This window comes from Poecilia latipinna, unplaced genomic scaffold (assembly GCF_001443285.1).
Source record: "Poecilia latipinna isolate Pla-1442-1.1 unplaced genomic scaffold, P_latipinna-1.0 Scaffold203, whole genome shotgun sequence".
NCBI classification, from domain to species: Eukaryota; Metazoa; Chordata; class Actinopteri; order Cyprinodontiformes; family Poeciliidae; genus Poecilia; species Poecilia latipinna.
The window spans coordinates 111,229-118,502 of NW_015112819.1; the positions used below are offsets into that span (position 1 = coordinate 111,229).

General features: G+C 39.3%; 1 long non-coding RNA gene across 1 annotated transcript in view; it reads right to left on the reverse strand.

Annotated features, from left to right (window-relative positions):
• Positions 1–1,751: 1,751 nt before the first annotated feature.
• LOC106946736 (uncharacterized) overlaps positions 1,752–7,274 on the reverse strand; it is a 23,155-nt gene continuing 17,632 nt past the window's right edge. Inside the window, exon 5 of the long non-coding RNA XR_001424815.1 lies at positions 1,752–2,497. This is a non-coding gene — a long non-coding RNA (uncharacterized LOC106946736). The remainder of the gene's footprint in view (positions 2,498–7,274) is intronic.

Sequence of the window (7,274 nt, forward strand, 5' to 3'; positions counted from 1 at the left end):
GTTCATTGTGTACATACTACATCTCAGTCCACCACTCCTAACAATGGCTGTAAATGTCATAACGGAAAGGCATTGTTGTGATGACTTACAGAAAAAAAACAGGAGCTTCTTAAAGAGACAGATGCCCAATTTCTAGGCGTCAAATTGTGAAATCAAATTTCTTTTATGTCATGTTTGATGTATAGTATTTTCATAACAACAGAAAGTAACAGTTGCCTGCTTGTGCTATGAAATGGCTCTATGGGTCTGAAAAATGCCTAACATTGCCTATTTAATATTCTAGAAAATGTATACATTTTCACTTTGTTGAAGTTTTATTTTAAAACTTTAAAATAGAAATAAAATAGTAGTTATTTAAAATGAGAACATGTTGTAGACGTGGTTTAAATTATACGTAGTCTCTCTTTTATAGGTGAGGTAACATTTGCGGCTCTAAACGACTTTTGTTCAGCTGGACTGGGGGCCAAAATGGCTCTTTGGCTAAGCATCAGCCTGCTGATTACACAATCATTGAGATGAAGTGTGTCCAAGCAGATAAATGCCTATAAAACATGCAGCCCTCCAGGAACCAACTTAGCTATAGCCAACAAAACGCTGTATGCTGTGTTTTCTGTAATGCAGGTTGCCCACCAATATACAACAAGATCCAAACCGTTCACATTTCTGGTCTGCTGCTCCTTTATTGCATGTCCATTTCCACTAGTTAAATGCATTTACTCTTGGAGCAATTGCTTATGAGTATATATCAAACTCATTACTTAAAACATTATCCAGACTTTTGGAGGAGTGGTCCATCCGGCCATGAGGGAGGAAAAGCCAAACGAGGGAAACAGGAAAAAAGGAGGGACGGTGGAGTGACACTGGGATTCGACTTGGGAAAATTCTCTGTGGTCACTCATAAAATGGCGAAAGCAGGAAAGAAAACATGTTCCTGCAGACCGCGTAGGGATTTGATGGGACTTAATGAACTCTAGTGTGTGGTGTTTGGATGGAGACAAAGAAACACAGGAAGGACTTTGGTCAAATTCATCAACCACAAAGTGTAATCCAGTGTGTTGGACGGTGGTCTCAGCTTTATTTCTGGGGCCAACAGGGAGGTCATTATAAAACTAATTGGCTTTCTTTTTTATGTATAAAGCCTTTTGCATTTTTTTTTTGGGTTACTCAAAGGCTCTAAGTTTAGGAAGTGCATTTATATATCCAGAAAGAACTTCAAATTGTTTTATTCTTTTAGATTTTTGTAGTGAATTGACAGAAGGCATAATTAGATGTTTTTGTGTTTTTATTTTTTTTTTCTCCCTGAACAGAAGGAAAATGACAAATCAGAAAAGACAGCTACATTTGTTTTTGTGCTGAGAAAAATATTTTGAAATGTAACTTAAGAAGATGAATTTTAATAAGAGAAAACTGGAACATCCAGTGCCTCACAAAACACCCTTTGAATTTTTTTAAAGCTTAATAATATCTATTATGCTCACATTCAGCTCGCAGACTGAAGCGTGACTTTAAATGAATGCTTAGTTACAAACTTTCCAACGTGTCTGAATTCAATTCTGCCATTTAAAAAAGTACATCATTAACCTAATGACAAGGAAAAATAGAAGTAAAAAAAATATTACAGGTACTTTTAGTGTTATCCTCTTGTGAGAATTCAGCAACAATATGTTCCCATATCTTTATTTAAAAATATTAGTTGGTTCTTTATCAATTTAGTCAAAGTCATTTAGATCCATTATGGCAGGTTCAAAGAGCCACTTGCAGCTCCAGAGCCACAAGTTGCACACCATGTGATAGACCAACATCAAGTTTTCAAAAACCCTACAACTAAAATCTGAAAAGTGTGGCATACAGTTGTGTTTAGGCTCCTTGAGTCAATCATTTATAAAACCATATTTTGCTTCAGTTATAGCCACATGTCTTCTGGGGTTTGCCATTCTTCCCCACAAATGGGGCAATCTCAGTCTGACTGACCAAATGACTTTGACTAGGTCATTCTAACACTTAGATGTTAGAACGGTTAGCCTAGGCTGAAGCCTCGGCTGTAAGTTTAGTGTTGTCATAGCGGTCTCCCCTTAAATTCTCATATGACCACAGTACCTCATTTCAATAGTGTCCACACGTTTCCATGCAAATAGATGCAATAGCACACCATCAAAAATGCAGAATAACATTGAATGCCTGTAATAACAAGTCATGTTTGAAACCAACAGAACGAGTTGAGAACAAAACACATTTTGCAGTTTTCTTGCTTGTAAAATTCCTGAACGGTTAAGGACCACATGTCCGTCCTGCGATTGTCTGTTTGTTTTCCGCAATTCTAATAGAAATGATCAGCTTTTTTTTTTTTTTTCCCTGCTCTCTGAGTTTTGTGTTTGGACAGGAAAAGGGGAGGACTCGCTGGGATCTCCTCCACTAACAGATGGGAACTTGTGGGTCCATTAGGCTGTGCAGCACGCTTCGATGCATTCCGTCAAGAACGCTGCAGAAACTATCGATTCTTTGGTAAAAAAAAAAAAAAAAAAAAAAAAAAATTAAAAACCAAACATCTAGTTTACAATTCTTGGGCGCTTGCTGGAAAGGATGCCCTGCATGTGTGATTGTTTCTGCAGAGAACTTTTACTCATAAGGAAACACTCTGTGTGCTCCGAGAGCAGGAAAATGATGGATGCGTTTCATTTCTGCCACCTGTGCTTCCACTGACAAGATAATGTTATTCTGTTGCACATTAAAACTCCATCCATTAAAAACAGATGGTTAATCTATGTGGCACCGCTCTCTCAGCGTTTGCTTCTGTTAATTCAGTTTGATCCCAACACCCAGCAGAGAACAAACAGGTCCTTCGATTTGTCTTGGATTTGAGAGCGTTGTGTTAACGAGAGTCCAAATCTCCGTTTCAAAAATCCAATTGGTTTTTGTTACCTCTACCACTAAATTTTCTGTTTACAGTTAGCTGTTCATTTTGGAGAGTTCATATACATTTTTTATGTAATTTTTTTTTTTTTTTGACATATTGAAATTTGAGAACTTCTTAGTACTTTTAAGCAAATTTAAAAAACACAAATACAAAATTTCACCTTGGATTTATTAATTTTTTTTTAATTTTTATATGGAGATCAAACTTTAAGTAGACAGGGAGGGAGGGAGAGAGGATGGACAGACGGATGAATGGATGTCCAAGCATTTTTTTTCCCCATATAGTATTTTGTTTTCCAATACATTACCACTCTGAAAAGATACAAAGTGCTGCTGTTGACATTTCAGTGAATGTCAGTAAGCTCAACTCAAGCAGAACTTTTAAATAAAGACTGGATCTCAAACGTTTTACCAAGAAAGGTAAAAGTGAAACTGAAGTGATTAATTTTTCGACAAATCAAATGTTTAATCTTCAGCTGACATTAATGAATTCAATATAAAAACAAAAATCCTTTTGGTGTCTTTAAATCACCTTCAATTGAAACATTTATTTATCTCTTCAGGACAAAGGCCCTTTGTGGGATCCGTTACTAGGTGAAGACATCTTCAGACACTTCACCTGAGCTGAAAAAACTGCTCTGTGTCTTTCAGCTCCAACTCCTTCCTGCTATTAAAGGAACAGCTTTCTTTTTTGTCCTTTCGTTCACGTACTATATCACCATCAATTGGAGTTCAAGACGTAAAGAGAAAAGAACAGGGGGTGTAGATTGTGCAAGTTTAATGTTGATAAAGTCCAGGATTGTGGAGTGACCAAATAATAGCTTCCTGTCGACAGGTTTTTCCACTTGAGGTGTTAATCTCTGCACCTCCTCCAGAGCGACCATAGGCCTCCTTCTTGCTGATCTAATCAATCATTTGACTGCAACTGCATAATGTCAAAAGAGACTTCTGATTGTTTGGAAACAAAACCTCCCCAAAAACCATGAATACCGATTTTCAGACAAGCATGCTGCTGTATGACTCTGAGAAGTAAGTGTTTCTAAATGGTGAGAAGAGGACAGCACTTCGCTTCAGCATGTTTGATCACAAGAAAGCAGGCAGATTGGTAAACAGTCTGCAAGTTAATGCTGCAATGAGAGCGATAATAGTTTTGTCCTTCCTCCAGGCTCCGTGGCCGTTTTCTGGGGAAGCAGGCTGGTCAATTTCTGAGGCAGGAGGGGGGCAGATGAGTTGGGGGGCGGGGGACGGATGAAGAGATTAGAAATAGAGTGCAGAGATTCTGGCCTTCGGTGCCGAAAGAAGTCATGCTGTCTGGAATCAAGTGCTAGCAGTTGGTAGGCAGTGTTCCATGTTTTGTGGCAACAGTGGATGTGGTTTCTACAATCTGAATGCAGGTAATGTATTTGTCTGCATTTTCCTGTATTAGTCTGAGAGACATGTGAAACTCAAGGATTGCGGACCACACCCAGCCCAGGGAACACTTGCAAGATTATTTAATGTCTCCATCTTTGATTGTCCGGCAGTAAGACACATAATGCTCATATCAAAGCACACTGCATATTTCAAAATGTACCGCTCCAGTTAGAGATATGAACTCTGTGCCTCACTGTGATCCAAAGCACACATTTTACTGCTTAGCTAAGCCCGCTGCACAGTTCACGTAGCACTTCATTGACTTTGTATCGCAAGACAAGTTGTCCAAAGATGTTTTTTTCAATAATTTTTGTTCTTAAGCGGGAGAGTATCTGCGTACATCCAAATGGAGTTTGCAAAAGTACAGATCCTCTCCGAGAGTCTGACCCAGTGTTACACGTTCAACCCAGAGAGGTTACTCTAAATCCAAACTGATAAAATATGCAGCTTGTGTGATACAAATCTGTACAAGCAATTGTCCTCTGTATCAGGATATTGGGCTCTAATAGGCTTAATTATTCAACAAAAAGTAATACAATTCTTCAGTCAAAAAAAAATAAATTCTGTCTCTCTGTCACAAAGGGGTGCTGATATTGTCTCCTCAGGATGTTTTCAGGAAACAAAAAAAATTCTGTTTTGAAAAATCTGAACTGAAAGAAGTTTTGAAAATGGTGTAGCCTGTCTTGGGCCAACGTACATAGCATACCTAGGGTGTTTCTTACTGAAAAATACTGGGTGGTGCAGCTGGTTGAAAACATGGAGAAGTTAAAGCAGGCAAGAGTCCAAAGCCGGGGCTAACTCCCAGTCTGGCACAAAGCTCTTGATTTCTGCTACAGCATGTGGAAGTGCTTTTGGCTTGGAGTAGATCTAACTGGGCTGGGAGGAGAAAGAAAGAAAAGGGGGAGAAAAAGCTGAAGGCAAAAACAAGCAAGCAAAAAGCAGAGTCTGCAAATGGACAAAGGAGCTGGGACAAAGCACATTACTCTTCATTTTTGTCACATCCAACTTCCCAGCAGCCGTACAGTGGGAAAACAAGCCTCTGAATTATGATGAATGCAGTCAGTGGAAAGCGGCTGCTAACAAAAAAAGCACATAAAGGATTCTTACGTTTAGTATCGCACAATGGTGCGCAACGTTTCCTGGTATAAAATTACTGCTGTTGCCAATACACAGATTTTTTTTTTTTTTTTGCGTTGCATTCATGTTTTGTCATTCTTCCTGATCCTACCTCTTAACAACCGACTTCAAGACCAATTCCTCCCCTGAGCTGACCCCGTCCGTCCGCCACAGCCAGCCCTCTGCTCTGTATGACAGGGTTTCGGCAGGGTTATCATCAAGTCTATCCAGTGGTCTCAAGGCTAATATCAATGTCTCAAGGGTGTGCAGATAACCATCATTTTTCTCCCTCTAAACCCCACGGTTGGTCCCCTGAGTAGAGGCTCAGCTGCCTGCTAAAGCCTGTTTTTACTTCATCCCTCTGCTGTTGTCACAACATTTTCATTACATTGCAGCTTTAAGCCCTTAATGACCCCCTTCTAAGACTAAACATGAGGTCAAACAGGGTGTTGTCCGGACAAAGAGCCGCATAGGCGGCAACTTTTGGTCATAGCTAACCTTTGTTGGCCTCTAAGCTGATAATGCCGATATATTGAAGTCAGAAGTTTAGCATACTGAGTTTTTTTTTTTTTAAGTTATTTTTACAAAAAAAATAATGTTAACTAAAAACTCATAAGGTAAAAATCACATACGGATTCTGTTAGCTTACTTTTTATGATCAGATTCTTATTTCAATGTCCCTTCAGATCAGCATTTGATTGCAATCACAGCATTCAGAGGGTATGTGTTAGGGTATTTTTCATTTTTGACTTTGCGGGGGGAAAAAAGGTCAGGCTTAGATATTTCAGTATTTACCGTGATTAGATTTGGTATAAAAAGTTAGAGAACCACTGGTTGAGGCAAAACAGAAAAAAGGAAGCAAAGACCATGGAGAGTTAGAACTTTTAGCTGTTACATAAACACACACCGCCCTCTGAAATGCTCTCTGGTGCACGTTACCATACGGCTATACAGCAAAAGCCTGCGCAGCCTGTCCATTAGTGTTGATGTTATAAATAAAAACTTCAGCTCAGAAAGCTAAAGCAAAGTGTAAATAATGCAGAAGTTGGGCATGATATCAAAAACACCCTAGAGTTAATCCATTCAGAGAGCACGTTCCAACGCACATGGTGGGTTTTCGATATCATGTTTCCGAGTTTTGTTAAATAAACAGTAACTGCTTCAGCCTTTCTAAACCTTTGCCAAAACCATACAGAGCTTGGACGCAAGTGCTCCTTGGAGAATAGTTTCAGGGAAAAATTACTACAACTATCCAGATCTGAGGTAATCATATAGTAGCGTACAAACGTCTGCATGTTTCACGCTAGAGGAGAAAGTCTCTTCTCCAGGTTCTTTGGACTTTCTGAAGGTCCTGGACTTTGTAACGACTGGTGACCAATTTTGGGGGGGATTTAGACGTGGCTCTGCTCCAACACAAAAGTTGCCTGACTACCTTCTCACCAGCATGTCAAAGGTCTGCAGAAACCTGTCAGTGGACCATCATTGGATTGGGGTGTGTTGAAATCAGAAAATAACTCAAATTTGAAGGGCACTTGCACTTGAGGACTGACTTTGGGCACGTCTGCCCTGAAGATTTTTGTTGCTCTTTTAAGCTGCAAACCTACAGCTTCAATCCGGATTTCCTTGCTGAAAGAAACCTATAAGAAATCCTACTCTCAGTTTTCCACAAGCCACATAGGGTAAACAGCAAATACGGGGAAGAAGGTGCTGTGGTCAGATGAGATTATGTATAAATCTGGGGGGACTACTCTGTACACAACATCCCCTGGGTAAAACATGTTGATTGAAGCAACATGCTGTGGTAATTCTTTTTTTTTTTTTTTTTTTTTTTT